Raw genomic sequence first — 25,951 nt, 5'->3', positions numbered from 1 at the left:
CCTGCCTGGGCGCTATCATCACTGCCCTTTCTGGGTTCCCCAATCCTGATACCCGGCCAGCTGCACAGCTGCTGCTGCTGCCCATCATAGACCACCCCACAGGCCAAGGGGAGGAGAGAAGAGATACAAGCGCAGAGAACTTCTGGGGCCTCCCTGCAGGAGCACAGTTCTGTCAGAAGAGCTTCCTCTCCCTGGAGGGTAGGGAATCAGGTGGGCACAGCACTGGCCTTAAAGCAGGGAGGTATTTTTAAAAACAGAGAGTCAGTATCATCCAGTAGGCAGTCATCTGGGGCTCCTGGCTCTAGTAAAATTAAAAATAGGTATCGAGAGGCAGATGGCACAATGCAAGAATGCAAACCCTAGGGCCACACTGGTTGGCTTTGAAACCCAGCCCGTTACTTGTTGGCTGACAAATGACCTTGGGAAGTCATTTTGTCATCACTGTGCCTCAGTTTCCTGCTCTATAAGCAGAAATCAAAATAAAAGCTACCAGCCCTAGCCAGTGGCTGAGTGGATAGGGCGTCGGCCCAGCATATGGACATCCTGGGTTCAATTCCCAGTCAGGGCACAAAGGAGAAGTGACCATCTGCTTCTCCCTCCTCCCTCTCTCCCTTCTTTTCCTCTTTTCCTCCCACAGCCAGTGGCTTGATTGATTTGAACATGGACCTCAAGCACTGAGGATATAGCTCGGCTGGTCCAACTGAGCGCGTTAGTCTCAAATGTTAAAAATAGCTCGGTACTTGGGGCATCAGCCCCAGACAGGACTGCCAGGTGGATCTCAGTTGGAGCACATGCAGGAGTCTGCCTCACTATCTCTCCTCCCATCACATAGAGAGAGAGAGAGGGAGAGAGAGAGAGAGAGAGAGAGATAAAAGCTACCTGAGAGAGTTGTCTGGAAGTTTGGATGAGTTAACATATATAAAGATATTAGGTTCTGGCCAAGTAGTAAAGTTGGTTACAGCATCATCCCAATACAACAAGGTTGTAGGTTTGATCCTCGGTCAGGGCACACACAAAAATCAACCAATGAATGCGTAAGTAAGTGGAACAACTAATCGATGTTTCTCTGTCCTTCTCTCTTTCTCCCTACCAATCAATCAATAAATAAAAAGACATTAGAACACTGTCCAGCATATAGGAAGGGCATTATTATTATTGTTATATTATTATTCAGGTTAGATAAATATGTCCCTCTTCTCTGCCTCAATTTTTTCATCTGTGAGCTGGGTCAGCTCAGGCTTACTATGACCTTTCTTGCCAAGGAAGCAAGGAGGTCCTAAGACAGAGGAAGATCAAGAAAAATTAGTGTCTTTGTCCCTTCATCATGCTGTGGGCACAGCCGCAAGACCACCTGGGGCTGGAGGAGAGTCAGCTAGGGGATGTGACAGTCCCATTTTCCTGGTGTATCTAGGCTGCAGCCTCTGGGAAATAAGCAGACTTCCCAGTTTAGCAACATCAGATTTCAGGTCGTCGAGATCCCGACCGGCTGGCAGAGGCAACTGGGGTTGCCTCATTAGAATGCAGCAGGTGTGCCCACCCTCAGCTTGGGATGTTGATCACGGTCTCAGGGAGGCTAAAAATAGACTGTCGATTGCATACTCCCATGCTGGCTACAGAGTCACCTCTAAAGCTGGAAAAGTCTCTGTGCATGAAGCTGACCCCAATATCGATTCTATTTAAATACATTAGGAAGAGAAAAAGTCCTGGTTGGTGTAGGCAGCATGTGTGGTCAAGACCGCAGGGGCCTCCTGCCCCCCTTAGCTGCCATTCAGCTCTGGTCCCAAGGTCCCCATTTCCAGGGGGCTCCCTGAGACTCTTTACCCAGCAGCCAATTGACAATGGGTTGACCATGTGCACACATTGCATTCATGAGGGAAAGGAATGAATAGATATAGAGGGTCGTTCAGCTCAATAACCACCAGTCATGGGAACAAAGAGATAACTGGCCCCATCTCTGGTATCATAGACTGTCAGCCCAGCTCAACCTCTTACAGAGGGGACTTGCACTCTGCCTACAAACCCATAAATGTCCCGGGAGGCTGTGAGTGGGGTGGGAAACAGCAGTGGTGCAAGATCCCTGGGCTATCAGCTACCTGGCTGATGCTTTTCATTCCACAAATAGTCAGTGAGCATCTGTGGCAGCGAGACACTGTGCAGGTTCGTGGGGAAACAGAGGTCCACAGGACAGTGCTCTCAAAGGACTTTGCTGTCTAGGGGGAGTATAAGACCTTTGAGGGCTCCACTAGATGATGGAGTGAGGTTTGTTTTCCAAAAGATGCTCAAGCAAATTGTTCTGGGGGTTCTAAGGAATAGGAATTCATTTCTATTGAAAGAGTCAGAAAAGCCTGGGATAGCAGCATTGGAGTAGGTGGGAAGCTTCCTGAATGGATTTGGTGGGTGGAGGCGGTGGGAAGGATTCTAGGAGGAGGGGGTGGCTGGAGCAAAGAGGGAAAGGGGCAGAAAAGCAATGGGCATGTTTGTGGAGCAAATTGGCCAAGAGAGTAGAATATTCAGCTGAAGGAAAATGATGGCCGGGCTATGATATAATTAACACAAGACAACAGGGAGCTGTTGGCAGTGTGTGACCAGGGAGCTCTTTGTTTGAGCTCAACTTTAGGAAGACTGGTATGGCGGCAGGGTACCACAGGGGCAAGGAGGAGAAGGGAAGAGGGAAACAACAGGCGCTGGGGAGGCAAGATGTGAACTGATGAAGCTATTTGCAAAGGTCGGTCAAGAACTAATGGGAACCCGAAGGACTGTCGTGCAAGAGGGGCTGCGAAGGCAGGGTGGACGGAGCTGGCGACCGCATGCCGGGGACCAGAGATGACTCCAACAGCTCCAGCCTGGGAGACTAAGAAATTGGTGGTGACATGAAAGAAACAAGCATATCAGCAGGAAGGTCAGGGAGGGCAGGGAAATGATAACTTTCCATTTCAATATGTGAAATGTAAAATGTCATTCAGACATGTAAGGAAGAATGTCTAGCAAGCAGACAGCAATGCTATGCCAGTCAATAAACATCCCAAACCAAACTAAAGGACAAGTGGTAAACTGAGAGTACATTTCTACCATTTATGGCAGACAAAGGTCAATATCCTTAATATGGAGAGAGCTCTCATGAACCAGTGGAGAAAAGAAGAATATCTCTCATTTAACATCGGATGGAGGATCTCAGAGCTGATTCATATGAGAATAAACACAAATGGCAAATTAACATCTAGCAGAACTATTTAACCTGTTTAGAAATCAGGTAACTTTAAATTAAAACAAAAAAGTTATAACTTTTAAAAACCAAATAAGCTCAACTGCCCCCAAAATTACTACACTTCTGCACTTTCAATGGCTGCAAATAATAATAATAATAATAATAATACTTTTATATACTTCTACTGAGAATTTTTTGGAGAGTAGTTTGATAAAATGCATTAAAAGCATTAAAGAGCACACAAATCTGTGAGCCCAATAATTCCTTTTTTTTTTTTAATTTATCCTCAGGAAAGAATCATGAATAATCATAAACAGGCAGCTACAAGAATTTTGTGACAGCACAATTAATGGCGAAAAAGTAGGAGTCAACTTAGAGATTCCACAAAGCACAATTGATCGCATGAACTATGGTACAGTGATACAGTCTATAGGCTGCGGAGCCTTTGAAGCATTGTGGAAGAGTGTTTAATAACAGAAGCACAATCACAGTAAGCTGTGGGCCAAGAAGAACAAATGTCAGAATAGACAGTGTGATTGCATTTTGAAAATTAAAACCTATCCATGCCCATGCATGATGAAGGGGGACCTTGGGATTGTCACAGGGTGTGGGACTGCCAACAGTTACTTCTTTCCTTTCTTGTGCTTGTTTATGTTTTCTAAAATGTATGCCATTAACACACAGTCAGCCTTTGTAAATGGCGAAAGGTCATATGGGAAAAGAAAAGGAGATGTGACCCCAGAGCTCTGGAGGGGAGCTGAGGTTGGCACTCTGGATCTGAAAACCATCTGCACTGGGTGGGGGGAGGGAGGACTGAGGCATTCACTTGAGAGGGACCCCTAGAAAAAGAGGTGGGGGAAGGGGTGAGGATGGGCTAGGGTCCTCTGAGGACCTCGGAGGAGGCATCAGGGGACCCAGGGAAAAAGACATGTCCTCACTTTTTCAGTTCTCTGACTGCCCCTCTGCTGAGGACACGCAACCCACACATTGCACTCCAGTGACCAGGCAAGGGCACCCATACAAGACAACTGCCTTCTAGCCATGCATATCCAGGGGGAGGCTATGCCAACATCATTAAAGCTGAAAAGGGCTCTGTGCGGGAAGCTGACTTCAATCTTGTCTCTAAATATATAAAGGAGAGAAACAGTTCTAGCTGGCCCAGGCAATATGTGTGGTCAAGGTCACAGAGGCCTCCTGCACCCCTTAGCTGCCATTCAACTCTGATCCCAAGGTCGCCTTTGCCATGGAGCTCCCTGAGACTCTCTCCCAGCAGCCAACTTACAAAGCATCTACTGTGCACCACACATTGCATTCATGAGGCAAAGGTATGAATGGTTTTGGGAGGGTCATTCAGCTCAATAACCACCAGTCATTAGAACAAAGAGGTAACTGTGGCCCCACCCTGGTATCACAGGCTATCAGTCCAGCTCAGCCTCCTACAGGGGGGATTTGCACTCTGCCTATCAGCTCACAGGTGTGCTCTGTCCCAGGAGGCTGGGAGTGGGGTGGGAAACAGCATTAGCCTATGATCCCTGGGCCATTAGCTACTTGGGTAGTGCTTTTCATTCCACAAATACCCAGTGAGCATCTGTTGCAGCGAGACACTGTGCAGGTCTGTGGGAGAAATTTAGATGTCCAGGAACCCTGTAGGTCCTCATGCAGGCATACCGCAACAAATATGAGAATCCAGACATATCTTTGGAAGCTATTAAAGATGGTTTGGCCACAGTGGAAGTCTGAAAACTCAGTCTTTGGCCCCTCTGCCTGCCCTCCCATGGTCCTGGAAGGACTCCAGAAATGTCAGGGATGGGTCTTGGGGGATGGTGCCGATATCATCTGTAAAGGCAGAAGTCTTGACTTCTATATAAGCCACAGTGGACAATAGAGGCTCCCAGTGAAGGCTGCTTCCCAACATTAGCTAGCCTTGCATATGTTGGCTGTGAAGTCAGCCAAATATTGGGAATCACATAGGGGAGGAAGCCCGACTGACTCCGGCCTCACCACCTCAGCTGCCCTGCAGCTCTGGCTACCACAGCTCCAGTGTGCTCCCCTGCCCACGCCCTTCCCCCTGGACATGGGAACCTCTTTTGGGCGACAGCGTGGGGTCTATGCTCAAGCCACCTTAGAATTCCACCTCTGCCTGCTCGGCCCTAGCATCTGGCTACGGTAACTACTTCTGCATAGCAGTGAGCAGAGTTAGCCTTGACCTGGTGGGATGCCCAGTGCTTGGTGCACACAACACGCCCTGCCTTGCTCCCCCCGACTCCTCCAGAGGACCCCAGGCTTGGAGCAGTGACATTTGTGGAAGGTCTCCCGACACTGTCTGCTTTCCTGATCCTCCGAGGATCACTTCCCACTGCTAAGATGTGTGACTTTGTCTTCTACCCTCAGTGCCACCGGCTGATCAGGATTCAGACACTAACCTGCCTCCAGGCCTGGTCGTTCCCAGGACATCTTCAGCACAGTTTTTCTCCCCAGTAAACTACCTGTAATTTTCCTAGTCTACCCGATGCCCCCTGGGGGAATGGGCCCAGCCCCCCTAAATCAGATACAGGAAGCACCAAAAGGAGCACAGCTTCCTAAGGAAGGGTTTGAGCTGGTCCTTGAGGGGTGGGTAGGAGGCCCACCGGCGGGTGTGGGGATTCAAAGCGGGCATCTTCTACCTAAGCCCACTTCTGTCTGAACATGGGGGTCATGACTGGCGATGATGATGCTCGACGCTGATGGAGAGCCCGCAGTGAACCAGGCACTGTGCTAGTGCTCCGCCAGTACCATCTAATAAAATCCTCACAGCAATGGCAAAGAGGCACTGGAATCCACAGAGGAGAAACTCGAGCTCAGAAAATGCAGTCAATTGCCTGAACCCAGAGCTAGCAATGGAGCTGGGTTGTGACCCAGTATCTATTTGATGCCAGAGCCGTGTTCTGGACACAAATACTCTGGTTAGCTCTGTTCAGGCGGCAAAACTGGCCCAGGCAGGAAGCCCAGGCCTGGGGGAGAAAGAGGGTCCACAGGCAATAACTCAACAGAATAAAGTGCCTTGATGGAGGTAGGCACATCCCCCAGGTGACCAAGTTCAAAAGGGAGCAGACAGTCGGCTCCAGTTTGTAGAAAAGCAGCTGAGGCCACACAAGGCAAGGAATGTGTCCAGGGTCGCACAGGTCAATCTAGACCTGGACCTTCCTAGAAAACAGGAGTGGGTGGTGGGGAAGGACAGAGGCTCTCAGGGAGGACAGGGCAGGCGGAGGGGACACGGAGGGGGTGGGGCAGCGGCAGAGGGAGGCCAGAGCCGGCTCTGTACCAGGCAGCTACCGCCAACCTGAGCCCGTGGGGCTATAAATGGCTCTTGCTGGCACCAGCCCAAGCTGTGAAAATGATTTTCCTGAGAACAAGAGGCTCCATGTGAGGAGCCAAATCCTGGTCTGTTCTCCAACCATCAAGAGAGCATTTTCTAACCCCGGTTGCCCGTCCTCAGCAGCAGCCTGCCTGGCCTGAGACCCCATGGAGGGACGGGAAAAGGACCGCTGGGGTGGGGGCACGGCAGGGCGAGCAAAGGAAGGCCTGGCAGAGGGGACTCCCAGCCCAGCTCTCACCCCATCTTTCTTCCTAGGTGCCTTCTTCTTCCCCCACCCAGCCCATCTTCACAAACAGCCCCGCCCCACGGCCACCCTCAGACTCACAGGACTCCCTTTCCTCCTCTGCATGTGGACTCACCACATGTGATCTCAACATGTAGTTGATAATTACACAGACTTAGCTCTCCAAACACTGTCTGTCTGCCTTTAGATATAGACCACCGCTTCGCCCCAAAGGGGGGCACGCCAATGGTAGAGAGTCAGGCAACAGCAAGGCAAGCAAGGGCTCTGCTGGGCCCCTGGACCTCTCCTTTGCCCACAAATATAGAGCTTCCATGTCTGCTTTGGCCAAAGACAACCCTGGCTGCACCCTGATATCTGCTCTCCTGCACCTGTGTTTCTTAGCATCTGGTCTAAATATGCGAGAGCAGAGCGATCCTGGAGTCAGCCTCCCGGAAGGAAGTGCCCGCTCCAGCAGACAGCCTCGGCTCGCTGCTCCTCCCTGGGTCAGGAGTCTGGGGGCCTGGGGCCTGGGGAGAAGGATCTAGGTGCTGTTGGTCCTGCAAGATGGTGTGGTCCTCCTGTACATGACCTCCAGGGACCCCTGGCTTGTTCACTTGTCAACAGGCATCCTCATGCACCTCACCAGAGTTGGCTTTTTAAAGACACAGACACTCTAGATGCCCCAAGGGCAAAGCCAGACACGGATGCATGTCACAGAGTGTCAACTACTGTCATACACTGAGACTTTCCTGTTTCACAGTGGCCCTGACTGTAACTCTGGCTTCCCAACAGAGCCCACCCTACATCCTTCACCCCTCCAAGGCTGTGCTCCTGGAGTCCCCTCACCTCAGGTCCTGTCCCTCACGGTCTCAGTCCCCACCCGCCCACTGGGGAATACTGCCAGGAAGCCTGCCAGGGCTCACAGAGGGGTCTAGGGTGATCCCTACCCTACCACCTCAGCATCACTGAGAACTTGTAAGAAATGAACATTCTCAGGCCTTACCAGCAACCACAGAATCAGAATCTCTGGGGCAGAGCCCAGCCATCTCTTCTAACAAGCCCTCCCTGTGATTCAGATGCATTCACATGTTGGAGCATCTCTGGGCTACAGTTGCTTTTCTCCTCTGTTGTATTCCACAGCATATGTGTTCTGCAGTGGATTCCGTGGGGAAGTAAGTTTGGACAAATAGCTAGAGAGACATATTTTCCTTTTTTATTTTTTTTTAGCTTTATTGAGATATAATTAACATATTACATTGTGCAAGTTTAAGTTGTACAATGTAATGATTTGATATACATATATATTGCAAAACATAAAGAGATTTCTTAATTGTAATTGTTTTAAGCCTTTAATCTGATAAAAATAAATTGTGAATCTCCAAGAGAGAATTAGGGTATCCAGTGCTACCAAATTTAGGACCATGGAACCTTTTTCTCCTGAGAGATTCAGGAAACTCCTGAAACCAATGTTCCGAAAGAGCCATCTGGGGGGCTCCGGTTTAGAACAGTGCTTCTCTGTTGTAATCTGCATCACTCACCCTGGCTCGGGTCTCGGGGCCCACCCCAGACTAATGAAATCAGAACCCATGTGTGTGAGACTCAACCAGCTGCATGTTTAACCAGCTCCTCTGTGTTGCCCGTGAAACCCTGGTCCAGAGAGGGCTGGGGACAACCATCTGCCTTCTCTGTTTCTGTCTAAACGCTGCTGTAGCCCGCAGAAGCCATCCGGGCACTGCCTCAGTGCCATTGTGATTCTCAGATGATGTCTGAGCAGGACACATGGACAGAAAGGCAGCCACAGGTTACAAAAAGCACCACAGTTCTCACAGCAAAAGAGCTGGGATGGGGCTCAGGCTCTGCCACCATCAGGCTGGGTGACCTTGGGCCAGTCCCTAACATGCTGTCATTGGAGAATCATTGTGCAGCTCAGCGCAAGGGGCCCTGTGCCCTGGGGCTTCCTGTCAGCTCCTGTCTCTTTGTGGTACAATAGCAATGTGTACCTAGAATCAAAATGGAATTGTGCCCGTCCAGCCCTCCCTCTGGCTCTTGGACCAAGAATTAAGCAATACTGGGTTTGTTGGGCCTGGCCTATTTTTTAAATAAACTCAGACCATATTCCAGCTATTAGTCATTTTTCTCCCAAGCCTCTGCATATTATACTCTCTTATATCCTCGGATTATTTTGGTTGCAAGAGATGTCAGGTTAATTGGATACTTGGCATGTGGCTTTTCTTCCTTAATGGACTTAGAAAGCAGACTTACCCTCTTTTTTCTTCCTCTTCCCTCCCCAAGGTGACAGGAGCCTCTTTTTCTCCTTTGAGGTAAAGAAGGTCACAGAGCACTTGGCTTCTTTCTCCACTTTTCTTTACAGACAGACGTGCAGAAAGACACAGCCAACCCCCTCACACCTGCGCCTCCCAGAGGTGGATCAAGCTTTAGTGTCAGATTTGAGTTAAATCGTTCCTGTGGGATCTGAGCTGGGCTTGCAACCCTCTGTCATGGGCTGGGGTCATGGGTGGAGGTAGAGGGTGTCAGGCAGATAGAGCGCCTGTGGATTCTGGCCTTGGCTCTCTCTTCCCTTATTCAGGTCACTATGCAAAAGCCAAGTAACCTTTCCTACTCTCAGTTTCCTCTTCTGTTAAACGACAACAGTTGTGTATCCTGCATCTCTCATAGGCTTACTGTGATGACTAAAAGATGCTGAGTGTGTAAATATTTGGAGAAATTTTTAAAGTGTGGTAAGGAGGATGAGACTGCCATCTCTGGAAATGTGACTCTAAGCCCTGATGTTATTTTTGGATGCTCTCTGGACCCTTTGCTGGCACTAGACACGGTGACTTTGACTGCCCTTAGCATTCCGTTCTGCTGACTGTGTGACCCTGGTCCTCACCCTCCACACTGTCCACTCTGCCAGCTTCATTCGGCCCCTTCCTCAGTGCCTTCTGACTGCTACGCAACTGCCGTCTTCAGGAATGTGGCCATTGTGGAAAGTCGTTCCTTTTCTCCAGCCTTTGGCCCCTGCTCTCTCCTGCTCTTATCCTGGACTCCCATGGCCTCTGCAACTGGTTATAAGATGAGTTGTTTTGCTGACAAACTGTCTCATTCAATGTGTCTCACAAATGTGTCACTTCTATAACAAAGAAATAAACTACTGCAGACCAGTAACCAGACCTTACATGTCACTGTTTTCCCTTAACGCTTGGCCCAGAGCTGGGGCTCAATAAAGATATGTTGATTACAGTATCTGTACACTTCATCTGGGTCAACACTGCCCTTCATAAATATATTATGAAAGTGGAGTGAGCCATGCACTCGGAGACCTTTCGGTCCCCCCGAGAGGGTAGGGAGTGGAAGCCAGAAAGACGAAGCTGAGAGGACTAATCATCAGAATCCTAACATTCGACACTCTGGAGGGTTCAGTGGTACTCCACACATCTGTACTGAGAAGTGTTTCTCTCCTGGGATTACCAGGAGAAGGAAATACCTTGCAAATATAGAATACATTTAATAAGCACCACAATTTCATCCAGATAGACTACTAGTAGCTTCAAGTACAGATGTAGAGATTCAAGTTATTTGTTAGACATTTTTCCAATAGTCCCTTCACACCCAAGTAGAGCAAGACCAGAACTGCAAGCAATGATTCTGCAGCTCAGAGAAGCTTGCTGACTGACTTAACTCATACAGCATAGCTGGGAAGGACCCAGAGGCTGACCCCTCACTGAGTCTCTGTCCCCATCATTTGTACATTCAGCCAATGGCTGGAGAAAAAAACAAAGTCATGTTCTCAGTCAGAAAGAAAATCACAAGCTGGCGGTGTCACAATAGTCACACCAACTTAGTCTAGATTCTCATTTAGTTTCTATTGACTCCTCCAGACACTTTCTTTCAGTTCTAACAAACCTGTTTACTCCACATAAATATATTTTCACCCCAGATTCTTAGCAAAATAACTGACTCTTTTCATCAGAGATTCTGATGTAAATAGTCACTGAAAATACAGACATGCCAGCTAGGAAAGAAATAATATCAGCCATCTGGTAATATTAAGTTCTACTCCATAGACGACCTCAAATTAGGTAATGACATATTCCAGGTAACTTTTGTGTGTATGTGTGTGACAGAGACAGAGAGAGTGACAGATAAGAACAGACAGACAGGATGGGAGAGAGATGAGAAGCTTCAATTCTTTGTTGTGTCACCTTAGTTGTTCATTGATTGATCTCTCATATGTGCCTTGACTGGGGGGCTACAGCAGAGTGAGTGACCCCTTGCTCAAACCAGAGGCCTTTAGGCTCAAGCCAGCAACCTTGGGCTTCAAGCCAGAAACCTTGGGCTTCAAGCCAGTGACCTCTGGGTTCAAGCTGGTGAGCCCGTGCTCAAGCCAGTGACCTCTGGTTTCAAACCTGGGTCCTCTGCATCCAAGTCCAACACTCTATCCACTGCGCCATCGCCTGGTCAAGCAGCAACTTGTTTTTTAAAAGCACTCCTAGGTAATTCTGATGATCTGTTTAAAAACCAAAGGATATATAAAAAATAACAGTTTCTGAAACATTAGACATCAGACAGTGAAAACCCTGAGAGATGGTGCACAAATAGGGCGAACCTTATGAGGGCCCGGCTGATTGCCTGGTGTGAGTATCTGAGTGATGGTGTAGAGAGCGGGAACTGGGCAGAGCTAGGAAGACCTGGTGAGGAGACAGAAGAGGGAATCGGGACAACACGGCAACAGGAGTTTGCAAGGCAAAGGACAGAAGCTTATGTAGGGAGGGGGCTCTGTAGAGAGTGAAGACAGTGGCCCTCAAGTCTTCATCTGACTGACCAAATCATGCCTGTGAAGGAACTGCCCAAGGCCAGGAAGATTACTGCTAAAAAGACCGACGGACTAGCCCATGCTCCTCACACGGGGCCAGAAACGGTTCCTCTGCCCCGAGCCAGGGTAGAAAACCTCACTATTCATGAGTACTCATAAGAGATCTTACTTTTCTTCCCTCAGTTGTGGAAAGTAGCCCTAGGTTAATCCGTTTATGCCAGAGGTTGAAATTTTTGAAATCCAGTGCTGGCCTGGCCTGTGGTGGTGCAGTGGATAAAGTGTTGACTTAGAAAGCTGAGGTCACCAGTTCAAGATTCTGGGCTTGCCTGGTCAAGGCACATATGGAAGTTGATGCTTCCTGCTCCTTCTCCCCACTTCCCTCCCTCTCTCTCTCCCCTCATTCTCTCTCCTCTCTAAAATGAATAAATAAAACCTTTAAAAAAAAGTTTAGTTTTTCAAAAATTTTCCGAAAATTCACATCACTTTTTGACAAGCTCTCAGCAAGTCAATATCTGCAGCGGTGACTAACTCTGTGCACCATGTGAGAACATGTACCCTCACAAGGCAGATGTGTAAAAAATCAGACCTCGGTGGTGACCTTGAGCAGTAAATGATAAATAATTCCCACGTCACTACCGTTCCATAATGGAACATGAGGCAAAATGGATTCAAGACTTCTCTGTTTCCGCCTGACCAGGCGGTGGCGCAGTGAATAGAACGTCGAACTGGGATGTGGAGGACCCAGGTTCAAGACCCCAAGGTCGCCAGCTTGAGCACGGGCTCATCTGGTTTGAGCAAAGCTCACCAGCTTGGACCCAAAGTTGCTAGCTCGAGCAAGGGGCTACTCGGTCTGCTGTAGCCCCATGGTCAAGGCACATATGAGAAAGCAATCAATGAACAACTAAGGTGTTGCAATGAAAAACTAATGATTGATGCTTCTCATCTCTCTCCGTTCCTGTCTGTCTGTCTCTTTCTATTCTTCTCTCTGACTCTCTGTCTCTGGAAAGAAAGAAAGAAAGAAAGAAAGAAAGAAAGAAAGAAAGAAAGAAAGAAAGAAAGAAAGAAAGAAAGGAAAAGATTTCTCTGTTTCCACCAAACAAAACTGAAAAGTAAGACCTAAAAGGGTTAAACTCTCCAAGTAATTTAACTGCATCCTAGAGCAAAGCTTGGAGCAGTAAGAAGGTTGGGATCCACAATGTCTGGCGTTCAGTCAGAATTTATCAGGTTTGTCAAAGAAGTGGGAATATGCAAAAAAAAAAAAAGTCATTGTACATTAACCCAGAAAGAACACAGATGATGTAATTCATAGACAAGGTCATTAAAATTGTTAATGTAACTAGATGTCACATGTCCAAGAAACTAGAGGAAATATTAATCATGTTAGAGATGAAAGATATAACAATGACCCAAACTGAACTTCTAGAGATGAAAACTGTAAGTGATGAAAGATACACTAGATTAGGTTATTAGCAGATGAAATGTTACAGAAGGAAAGATTAGTGAACTTGACATAGCAAAATGAAAACTCTCCAAAATAAGATGTAAAAAGAAAATAGACCGAAAAAAAGTTAAGTAGAACATCAGTGAGTTGTGGAACAGCCTCAGTGGTTTAGTACACATGTAATTGTAGTACCCGAAGGAAGGGGAAACACAGAACTATTTTAAGAAATATCAGAGTGACGTCTGACCATAAACATAGAGATCCAAAACATTCAACAAACCCTGAGAAAAAGAAATAAGAAGGAGGAAAAATCTACACCAAGTTATATTACAATCAAATTGCTTCAAACCACTGATAAATGGACAATTTTAAAGGCATTCAGAAGGGGGATAAACACATGCTACATACAGAGAAACTAATATAAGAATGACAACCAACTTCTTAAACAATTCCGGTCAGAAGGCAGGGCAGCCAAACCTTCAAAGTACTGAAAGGAAACAAGAAAACTGTCTGCCTGACCAGGTGGTGGCGCTGCAGGTAAAGCATCAGCCTAGGATGTTGAAGACCCAGGTTTGAAACCCTGAGGTAACCGGCTTGAACACAGGGTCGCTGTGTTTGCACAGACATGACCCCATGGTCACTGGTTTGAAACCCAAGGTCACTGGCTTGAGCCCAAAGTCACTGGCTCGATCAAGAGGTCACTGGCTTAGCTAGAGCCCCTGGTCAAGGCATGTATAAAAAAAGCAATCAATAGACAACTAAAGTGTATAAGCCGATGCTTCTCATTTCTCTCCCTTCCTGTCTGTATGCCCATCTGCCCCTCTCTCTATCTCTCGCTCACAAAAAAAAAAAAAAAAAAAAAAAAAAAAAGGAATAAAACCTGTCAACTTAGAATTCTATACACAGTATAAATATCTTCAAAATATAAGGCAAAGTAAAGATTTTTGAGATATACAAAAACTGGAAGTTTTCATTATCCATAGGCCCACACTAAAAGAAATATTGAAGGACATCCTTCAGGCAAAAGAAAATGATACCAGATGAAAATCTGGATCTATGCCAAAAAATGAAGTGCACTGAAAATGGTAACTCCATGGGTAAATATAATAAATAAAAAAGATGTTTTTCTTGGCCCTCACCAGTTGGCTCAGTGGATAGAGCATTGGCCCAGCATATGGACATCCCAGGTTCAATTCCCAGTTAGGGCACACAAGAAAAGCAACCTTCTCTCCTCCTCCCTCTCTCCCTTCTCTCCCTTTTCCCCTCTTGCAGCCAGTGGCTCATCTGGTTTGAGCATTTGTTGACCCAGGCACTGAAGATAGCTCAGTTGGTCCTAGTGTCAGCCTCAGGCATTAAAAATAGCTCAGCTGATTCGAGCATCAGCTCCAGATGGGGGTTGCTGGGTAGATCTCAGTTAAGAGCATGTAGGAGTCTATCTCTCTATCTCCCCTCCTCTCACTTAAAAAAAAAAAGAAAAGTTTTTCTTGACCTGGTTGTTCAGTTGTTTAGAGCATCATCCCCATACACCAAGGTTGCAGGTTCAATCCCCAGTCAAGACACATATGAGAAGCAACCAGTGAATATACAACTAAGTAGAACAACAAATCAATATTTGTTTCTCCTTCTCTATCTCTTTCTCTCTCTCTCTCTCTCTTTCACTCTCTCTCTGTCTGAAATCAATAAAAATTTTTAAAAGACATCTTTCTTATTGTTTAAATTTCTTAAAACGGTCATTGACTGTTTAAATAAAAAATAATAACAATGTTTTGTGGAATTTATAACATATACAGGAATAAAATATATGACAGCAATAGCACAAAAGCCCAAAAGGAAGAAACAAAACTGTATTATTGCAAATACTTATAATATATGTGAGGTACTATAATATTTCTTGAAGAGAGATTGTGATAAGTTCAATATATATTCTAAAAACTCTAAAGAAGCCACTTTATAAAAGCACATGAAGTTATAGATAATAATCCAGCAAAAGTGATAAAATAGAATCATAAGAAATACTTAAGTGTGCCCCCAGAAAGGGCTTAAAAGTGTAAGATAGCAAAGAACAGATGGGTGATATAGAAATAAATAGAAAGATGGTAGGTTTGAACCCAACAGCATCAGTAAAATATCTATATTTAATTACACTAAATATAAATGGTCCAAGCACAAGAATTAAAAATCAGAGGCTGGTATATTAGATTTTTAAAACAACCATATGCCATCTTGTTTGAAACTTACTTAAAGTTTAAAAAAAATAGTTAAAAGTAAAAAATTGAAAAAAATACTCTATTAACTCAATGAAAAAGTGAAAGCAACTATAGTAATATCAGACAAAGTAGATTGCTGATCAAATAGTATCAGGGAAAAGAGGAATTTTTCATAATGATAAAGGGGTCACTTCATCAAGAGGACATAACAACTTCAAATGTTTATTCATCTAATAAAAGAGATGCAAAACATATGAAGCAGAAATTGATAGAACCAATCTTTAGGAAAATGCATATTGAAGCAGGAGCTACCACCTCTCGCCCAGTAGGAGGTTGATAATGAAAAACAAAGAACAGGAAATAAGTGTTGGTAAGGATGTGGAGAAACAGGAACCCTGTGAACTTGCTGGTGGGAGAGTAAAATGATACAGCCACTGTTGAAACCAGTACGGTGCTTCCTTCAAAAAATTAAAAATAGGATTACCATATCAATTCCACTTCTAGGTATACAACCAAAAGATTTGAAAGCAGGGTTTCAAAGAGATATTTGTGCACCATGTTCATAACAGCATTATTCACAATAAGTGAAATGTGGAAGCAACCCAATTGTTTATCAGTGGATGAATGGATAAACAAAATAATGGTATCTACAAACAATGGAATATGAGTCAGCCTTAAAAAAGAGGAAAGCTCTGACATGTGATACGACATGGATGGACTCTGAGGACATTACGCTAAATGAAATAAGTCAGTCACAAAAACACAAGTACTGTAGGATTCCATTGCATGAAGTATTTAGAGTAGTCGTATTCATAGAGACAAAGAACGGTAGTTGAAGACGAGCTGGGGGAGGGGGAATGGGGAGTTAATATGTAATGAGTGTAGACGTTAACTTTGAAAAATAAAAAGGGTTCTTCCAAAAAAGAACACGAATAGCCTCAGCAATCCTGAAAAAAAAAAGAATAGTGGGGGTTTCACAATTCCTGATATTAAGTTATACTACAAGGCCATCATGCTCAAAACAGCTTGGTACTGACAAAAGAACAGGCACATAGATCAATGGAACAGAACGGAGAACCCAGAAATAAACCCACACCTTTATGGACAATTGATATTTGACAAAGAAGGTAAGAGCATACAACGGAGTAAAAACAGCCTCTTCAACAAATAATGTTGGGAAAATTGGACAGGTACTTGCAAAAAAATTAAACTGAATCACCAACTAACACCATTCACAAAAGTAAACTCAAAATGGATAAAAGACTTAAATGTAAGTTGTGAAACCATAAACATCTTGGAAGAAAACATAGGTAGTAAGCTCTCCGACATCTCTCGTAGCAATATTTTTGCTAATTTATCTCCACAGGCAAGTGAAATTAAAGACAGAATGAACAAATGGGACTATATGAAACTAAAAAGCTTTTGCACAGCAAAAGACACCATTAACAAAATAAAAAGACAATCCACACAATGGGAGAATATATTTGCCAATATATCTGATAAGGGGTTAATAACCAAAATTTATAAAGAACTTGTAAAACTCAACACCAAGAAGACAAACAAACCAATCAAAAATGGGCAAAAGAAATGAATAGACACTTCTCCAAAGAGGACATACAGATGGCCAATAGGCATATGACAAAATGCTCAACATCACTAATCATTAGAGAAATGCAAATTAAAACCACAAAGAGATACCACCTCACACCTGTCAGAATGGCGCTCATTAACAAAACAACACATAATAAGTGCTGGAGAGGGTGCTGAGAAAAGGAAACCCTCCTGCACTGCTGGTGGGAATGCAGTTGGTGCAGCTACTATAGAAAACAGTATGGAGATTCCTCAAAAAATTAAAAATGGAACTGCCCATTGACCCAGCTGTCCTACTTTTGGGAATATATCCTATGAATACCAAATCACTGATTCAAAAGAAGAAATGACCCATGTGTTTATTGCAGCATTGTTTACAATAGCCAAGATCTAGAAACAGCCCAAGTGTCTATCAGTGGACAAGTGGATTAAAAATAGTGGTACATATACACAATAGAATACTACATGGCCATGAGGAAGAAGGAAATCTCTCCATTCGCGACAACATGGATGGACCTGGAAACTATCATGCTAAGTGAAATAAGCCAGGCAGAGAAGAAAAATATCATATGACCTCACTCATTTGAAGAATCCAATGAATAATGTGAACTGAGCAACGGAACAGAGGCAGAGGCGAAACCAGAGGGAAAGTGATCAGAGGGAAAATAGAAGAGAAGATTGGATCAGAGAAGGAAAAGAGATTAATGAAATTATATATACATAACACAGCATTATAGAGAACAGGACAGCAAATCCTGGAGGGAAGGGGGGGAAGGAATTGAGGGGAGGGGGGCATAGGAGGGCTGAGGGAAATAAGGGGATGGGGGGAGATATATTTGGTGGGACACTTGAATCTATGTAAACAAAAATTAAAATCATAAATAAAAATTAAATTAAGCTCTGGCCGGTTGGCTCAGTAGTAGAGCATCGGCCTGGCGTGCAGGAGTCCCAGGTTCGATTCCCGGCCAGGGCACACAGGAGAGGAGCCCATCTGCTTCTCCACCCCTCCCCCTCTCCTTCCTCTCTGTCTCTCTCTTCCCCTCCCGCAGCCGAGGCTCCATTGGAGCCAAGTTGGCCCGGGCACTGAGGATGGCCCCATGGCCTCTGCTTCAGGTGCTAGAATGGCCCTGGTTGCAACAGAGCGACGCCCTGGAGGGGCAGAGCATCACCCCCCTGGTGAGCATGCCGGGTGGATCCTGGTCGGGCGCATGTGGGAGTCTGTCTGTCTGTCTCCCCGTTTCCAACTTCAGAAAGATACAAAATAAGTAAATAAATAAATAAAAATAATTAATTTTTTTTAAAAGAAAAATAAAAAGGGTTCTAGAGATGGGTGGTTGTGATGGCCACAAGAGTGTGAATATATTTATTACCATTGAGCTATTTACTCTTAAAAATGTTTAAGACAGTAAATTTTATGTTATGTTTATTTGACCATAATGAAAAATAATTGAAAGAATAAAAACGATAGAACCAAGGAGAGAAATTAATTTGGTGATTTGAAAACCACTAAAATAGCAACCCTTGGACCGAAAGCCTAAGAAATCTAGATGCAGAATGTCCCATTCTATCTTTCCTATCATTTCCAAACTTCCCAAATCGAAGACTATGGCAGGGTGGTCAATACAACACACTACGCATTTGCTTGTCAAATTAACACCTTGTGAACTCATTCATCGGGTCCCTTCGCTCCCAAAAGGTGGAAGAAAGTACTCATCTCATTTTACTAATAAAATTTTAATAATCATGGGAAAGACTAAGAGGCTATACAGTATTCCCAAGGAATACCTGAGTCCCGAAGCCTGAAGGTCTTACCTAGAAGTCCAGGAAAACCAGGTGCTAAGGAAAGTAGGGAGGCCAGAGGCCAGCTACCGTTCCCTCAGTGAGCAGGGGTTGGTTCTAAACTTTTGTTCCTGAACTCCTGCATCCTCTACATGCCTAGACAGCCCTGCAACTTCTCCAGCTCATTCCTGCTGTTCAGTCTCTGTAACCCCAGCCTTCATTCTGCTCTTTGTATGCCTCCAAAACGACCCAGGGGTTTTGCACAAGCTGTTCCCCCATATATTTGAATGGTTTGCTCTTTCACCATGTTCATTATTCAAATGTCACCTTTGCAGAGTGGCCTCTCAAGACGACTCTATCTGCAAACCCCACCTCTACCTCATCCTATTCCCTTACCTGCTTTAATTTTCTTCAGGACTCTTATCAGTAGCTGACAGTAATTCATTTATTTATTTATATCTGTCTTCTCCATAAAATGAAAGCTCTCTTAATGCAGGTGGCATTAGGCTCCTCTGTAATCCCAGTTTATAGAATCTACCTGACAAGGAGTAGTTGTTTAGTAAATATTGTTGAAGACAAAAATAAATGAGCCCATGAACAAATGAATGACTTCCTTAACAAGATGCCTGGGGCAACTATGCAAAGAACAGGGCTGGAAAGCACAGTGACAGAACAGCTGGAAGCCAGACCTGGAGGCCCATCCTCAGTGCTACACCAGGCAGCTCCATCCCAGAGAGCCCCAAAGGCACCCAAAGTAGTTTCACCACCTATCCACACTTGACTATCCCTCTCTGTGCTGGCTCTGTGATGCTCCCTGACGTGAATGGCCCACTCTGCCCTGCTGTGTCTCAGAAGGAGGCTGAGCACTCCAGAACCCAGGAAAGCTGGGCTAGCTTTGTCCATGAGGCCAAAGTGTAAGCTGGGGCTATCAGAGTCCTTACGGGTAAAGCTCAAATTCATTCAAAAGGCTTACCATCATCTACTCCCCACCATGATCTGACTCCTGCCTACTCCAAGGGTTCCCTCCTCAAATGCTGCTCCAGTCCCAGTGCCCTTCTCTGTGTCCCCTAATTGCACTGCGCCTGTGTGCCTTCTGGCCATGGTACCTGCTGCTCCTCCACCTACAATCACCAGCTCCTCTCTCTGCTGCCATCAACCTGCCCAAGCCCACATACGAACATTTCCAGTACGATTTCAACAAGGCTCAGATGTCATTCCCTACGGCAAGTCCCTTTGATCACCACCAAGTTAAATGCCCTGGTGAAGAAATCAGTCATAGAACATGTAATCAGCCCATAACATAAAGACACTTCTCAACAGAATGACAGTTCCTCAGCGCTTTGCCAGACCCTTAAGGACAGCCTTTCGAAGTTGCTAATCAGAGGGTCCAAGGTCTCTTACTAGGTTTCATGGAATTTCCCCTTTTATGACTGTCCCTTCCCACCTGAGTGTCATGAAATTCCCCCTTCCATGCAACCACCAAGCAATTACCAGAGGAGGGTTTAATCTCTGTATGGAAGAAAGCCCGCAGTTTTGATGTGCTAAGAAGTGCCAAGGAGTGGAGGGAACTGAAGCGTGCAGCCTTCAGGGGGCCTGCTCTTGCCTCTCTTCTTGCACTGCAGTTCTTAGCAAATGCTGAAATCTTATTTTAAATTATGAGTCTTGTCCTTTTCCAACGACTCCCTTCTGTAGATGCTTTCTTGGCACCCCTCCTACTGTCTTCACAATACCCCTGCAACTTCTGGAATCCTCATCGACTCCCCTATCAAAGCATAAGCTCCTCAGAAACTAGGACTGCTCCTTACTCGGCTGGGTTCTCAGGGCTTATCCTGATGCTTGGCACAGGGGTGACCCATTGTACCTTCTCAGGAAATGCTTTTTGAAGGAACAACTGGCTAAATGCACAGATAGACACATGGGCAAACCCACTGCAGAGGACACTGAGACTCAGAGAGTTTAAGTGTCTTCCCCACCGGTTCCTGACGTCAGCAGCTGACAGAGTTCGGGGCTTTCCTGCTGCCAGAGTTGGGCCTACGTAAGACTGCTGAGCACTTGGGATGTCTCTCCAGAATCCAGTTTCCCCTTCTATTCCCAAAGCACCTTCCCAGATGAATGGGGCCCATAGGTCATCTCATCAAAAAAAATATGTCATTTTGTTTGGACTTAACTTTGACAAGCACATCAAGTCTGCTTTTCTGAATTCATCCAAGAGAGGTGAGCATCTAGCAATCCTAATCATCACTCACAACTACAGACAAAACAACAGCCACCATCTGTTGACCAAGCCCGATGCCAAGTGCATTTTCATTGTTATTTCATTTGAACAATCTTCATACCAATCTTCTGAAGAACGAACACATGATTCCTATTTTACACATAAATTAGTAGATGGTTCAAGGTCATAGAGTTAAAAAATGGAAAGGACATGGAATCAAGTCTATGGAAAGCTGCCTCCTATATTTTAATAATACAGATTCATGTTGCTCCAAGGTCAAGATCCTGAGCTATAGGTAGCCACTAAAGACAGCCCCTGCCCAAAATGTTTCCCAATCGAAGTCATCCCTTTTAGGTCCCATGGTGTAGCATTCTGAAGTATCTCTTAAGTACTTCATTGTTTTCACAATTAGACACAAATAGTTGTCTCTCTCCTGAATCACCCTAAAAAACTTTCTTTATTTTAGGCTTATAAAAATATCTTGAAGAGGAAAGTTTCTCATTGGGCAGTTTGTGAAGGCTGAGAGGTACACAGAGGTCCTCAGCCTCAGAGCCAGGACCATGTGATGAGAGAAGGCACACACTAGGATCCTGGAACTCCTATTCCTGTCCTAGCTTTGCTACAACCTCACTGCGTATCCTTGAGTCAGCTTCGACCTTCTTTGACCTTGGATTGTCATCTCAGAAAGAGAAGGGACAGGATTCCATACTTTGGCTCAAACAGGCACATCTAAAGGGACCAAGCTGGCGATATGAACTAGTGGAGTAAGTGTAGGTGATGACAGCCACTATGGGTAGCAAGGGGACTCTGGCAGGAGAATAGGCACCTCTTCTAAGAGTTGGTCAATGTCCCCTGCTGTTATCTTCTGATCAGAAGATCATATGTAGAACATCAGCCGACTCAGAAAAGGGCTTCAGGTTTCATCTGGTCTACACCTCCACCTTGGGAGGCAAGGAGTTCCCTAATCCAGCCTACACTGTTGATCTCCAGTGACAGAGCTGATGTGTTTGGAAAGGCTCGAAGAGTTTGGGTGAGCAGCTGCTCCCCAAACCACATGTTGCAGCCTGAAACACTAGTTAGTCCCACTCCAACACCAGTCGGGTCATGAGTTCCAAACCCAGTCGGAACTCTGACATTCAGCCAACCAGGCAACAAGTGTGGAGGAAAGTGAATTGTAGGCTTTCTGTAGGGGACAAGAGACAACCTTGCAGGGAATTTAGAAGGCTGAATTTAGCAGAGACTGGAAAGACCTGACTCATGGGACCATAAGGGCTGAGAGCCTGGCTTTGACCCTGAAGCCAACTCTCTGACCCTGACACAGAATCTCTCCTCATTGCTCCCTCTCCAAAGAACAGTCATGACCACGCCTACCCCCATTCTCCACCCAGCTCATCCTTGCCATTCAGGATTTAGGGCCTGGAAATGGATTCCAAGATATAAGTTATCCTAGGCTACTTGAAGGAAATCAATGGAGCAATACCTGACGTAATTGTGATCATTCATTATCTAAAATTGGACAGAATGAAGTGCTGCAAAATAACATACGGAAGGGAGTGGATCTGCCGAGGTCACACACTGAAATAAAATTGTTGCTATTAAGCATTGTCCCAAGACTAATACCGTGATACCCTCCTCACTCAGATACTGGCTGTCGTCTCAGAGCCTTTGAAGGGACCAACGCTCTGCACTTCCCTGACACCGACGGGGAAAGTGACATGGAAGAGGCAAGTTGACCATGGAAAGAGAAGGCAGCATGGACTCTACCACAGAGTACAATTACGGTCACTAAAAACTACAATGAGAAGAGGACAATTAACAGCTAGGAACCCAAAAGGGACCTCAGTGAGTCATACGGTACTGACTCCTGGCTTCAGGTAAGTTGCTATTAACTAGGCCCAAAGAGTCAAAGGGACTTATTGGGGGTTCTCCAGCTAGCTACTTAAGTATAAAACCCCTGCTCAAGCCAAGATATAAGGGAAATGAAGCAAGAGTTCACTGTTCAAAATCACATACTATGTTTGGTTTAGCAAGCAGAGCTCTGCAAAGAGGTTTCTAGAATCCCCAAGACCAAGCTCATTGTGTCACAAGGGACAGAGTAAGAAACAGGGCACTGAAGCGTACATTGTAAATTTCTGAGGATATTGGGTAATGCTGGGGGATTGAGCAATGTCACATGAGGGGCTACAGGACACCTCCTTGTAGATTCAGCTACTTCTCCAGGGTTACTCTCTATCATAACCTTTGTCCTTTTCCTTCCTGAAGGATACTGTGGTATGGTAAGTGCAGAGCAACTGAGACCCCAAACTCCTTGATTGTTGGTTTTGCAGCATTCTCAAGGTCAAATACAGCCTCAGAAAAGATTTGTCCCATCGTAAGCAAGTTGCAGAACCTGGACAATATCAGCCAGGTCTCTTGAATCCCACAAACTCTATTCTAAATGTATTTTAACACCCAAGCAGCTGCACTAAGGCCAAATGAAGTGAAGAATGGTGATCCCTGATGTTAACTCACAATGACAACCAGCTGCAGAACAACCACCCTGCATTACTCCTCTGAGCAAGTAATTGCTACTCATAACTCATTCATTCATCCATTCAATCAACATCTACTGAATCCTTCTGGCATCCAGGCACCATGCTGCAGAGTAAAGAATGGACTAGCAGGTGTGAGAGCAGAAGCTGGGAAGCCAGTTGCAGTGGCCCAGACAAGAGATAATGAGGGTGTGATCTAGGCTGTGAGGAGGAGAAGAAGAGGAAAGCAAATGATGTTAATTGAGAAAGAAGCATATGTAGGGTTTTGATATAAATGATCTGGGATTGGGTAGGAGAGGTGAGAGTAAGGGAGACCTCTGGTAATATTCCTGATTTCTGGCTAAGTAAAGGAGAGAACAGCAGTGCCCTTCATGGAGACAGGAGGACCAGGGGCGGAGACGATGAGTAAACGTGGAAGAATGATAAGGAATTCGATTTGGATCATGTTGAACTTGAAGTGCCTACAGAACACTGAGGAAGAGAAATCCAACTAGAAGGGCAGGTCTGGGTGTCAGCAGTCACAGAAGAGGATGAGATCGTCCAGGAGCAGTAAGCTGGAGACAGCATCATTAAGAGATGAGCAAGGAAGAAGGATTTACAAGAAAGTTGGAAAAAGAACAGTCATCAGAGATGTGGGAGAGGCAGGAGAAAGTAGGACCTAGGATCCCAAAGAGGAGAGGGTTTCAATGACCAGCAGTGACTAATGCCTTTGGCTGGTCAAGTGAGATGATAATCCTTTGTAATGTGTAGCACGGGGGCCTCCCAGGCTGGTGGCAAGAGCATGTCAGGGGAGAGTAATTGCAGAAATGGCCAGAGAATCACCTCTCCCCCAGACCCCTGGTGTGGAGCAGGCTGCTGCACCAGGCACAATACCCTAAGGAATACAACATCCTCACCTGGCCCTATATCCTGGGAGATAATTCAGGTCCCAGCACTTTAGAAAGAATGGTCCAGCACACTCCCTGGGAAGACAAAGAAGTATGGCTTTAACAGATTTGAAACTCAAATCTTTTGCTTCATTTTCTTTAACCCTGTATACATTTGTAATAGGCTAGACCCGTAACATCTGAGTAAGGTTAAGCATCAATGCCTGGTCAAACATATTTGAAGGAATGGCTGCCAGGGATTGAATTCTCTCCACCATCCAGGCCCACAGAGCCCATCCAGAGCCAAGAATCTGGGGCTGCCTCCCCTTGACAGCTGAACACAGTCTCTCCTGCCTGAAAAACAAAGAGCCATTGCTCTTAGAAGCACAGAAGCCCATGCCTGGGAAAATGGGAAAGAGAGGAAGAGACTGAGCCAGCAGGTGGACAGCAGAAATAAGGCACAGGTTTCTGGAGGGAGATTCTTTCTTCCCCAGATAAATACTTGCATGCAACCTACCTACCCTTACGTCCGTGTTGACGCCAGGGCCCTAGAAGAGGCCATCTCCTCACCAAGTCAAAGTCCAGATGGACAACACCTTTCTGCTTTCCCCCAAACCTCCATTTTCTGAGTCCTTTGCCACCAAGGGGGAAAACACCTTCTATCTTCAACAACATGAATTTAACACATGTAAGGACGGACGTCTGGACAGGGAAGCCATGTGAAGGATGGCAAAGAGCTCATTTCTAACTCCACCGACAATTCATTGAGAGTAAACAGCAGAGTTGGACTGGGAGGCAATTGAGGTAGCAAGGGACTGACAGCAGAATTGAAGACTAGCACATAGCTCCTCCTTGTTCAAGTGTCCTCGTGCCCACTGTCTCCATTTTACTCAGGGCACCCCCATCAAGTGGGATAGATTAGGTTCACATCATCCATTCTTCATATGGGTAACTGAGAGTCACAGAGGGCAGAGGGCAACAGAGTCAGGATCCTGGGTCCTGCCTCCTGGTTCTCTGCTCTTTCTGCGCAGCCTGGGACCAGCTCATGGCCTGAGGAACTGAAGTGCACAGTCAAGGAACGGGGAGCCAGTTTCTTCTTGGGGCTCAGGATAGAGGCCGACTGTCTTGACTGGACTGTGTGGGGTCCCCTCCAGAGGTGGGAGAATGACCCAAACAGGCTCTGGGACCAGCTGCTCGCTCTGAAGCAGGGCTGGAAGAAGAAAGGGAAATGGGCACAGGCCTGGGGGGCTTCAGTTAAACCTCCCCAGGAGGCCACCAGCTCTGGCCTGAGGCCCATGTCCTTGCGTCCCGCATCACTGGCAGCCCACACCGCTGGTTTGTTCTCTCCACATCTTGGATTATGGAGCATTTTATTTTTAACCTTATAAATAGGAGAGTGGAAGGCAGTGATGAACCAAGACAACCACCAATAAAGGAGGCCTGGGCGAAGCTGGGGGCAGAGCACCTGGCCCCCAAACAGGAGCCTGGCGCCCTAAGCACCTGTGGTCAGGAGCCAGAGCCTCAGGGCTGCTCAGCTGCCTGTCTGAGGACATTGCCCACTGTGTCTCCTGCTCAGATCAGCCAAAGATGATGCATCAGGCCAAGTGAGAAAGAATATATTGGCTGATCCAAACCCCAAAAGTCCCCTGCCTCAAGCGAGGGTTTTCAGGGGAGACCCCACAGTCTCCCTTCTGCCTCTTGCCGCTGCCGAAGCTCAAGGAATTCT

At 45.9% G+C, this 25,951-nt stretch overlaps 1 protein-coding gene across 3 annotated transcripts in view; it reads right to left on the bottom strand.

The window, feature by feature from the left end:
• The window catches only part of PRMT8 (protein arginine methyltransferase 8), a 96,256-nt gene that overhangs the window by 57,708 nt on the left and 12,597 nt on the right, over positions 1-25,951 (bottom strand). The window lies entirely within an intron of this gene.

Source organism: Saccopteryx bilineata, chromosome 2, assembly GCF_036850765.1.
Source record: "Saccopteryx bilineata isolate mSacBil1 chromosome 2, mSacBil1_pri_phased_curated, whole genome shotgun sequence".
Lineage (NCBI taxonomy): Eukaryota > Metazoa > Chordata > Mammalia > Chiroptera > Emballonuridae > Saccopteryx > Saccopteryx bilineata.
The sequence above is the reverse complement of the archived record's forward strand: the minus strand, read 5'-3'. Positions and strand labels throughout refer to the sequence as shown.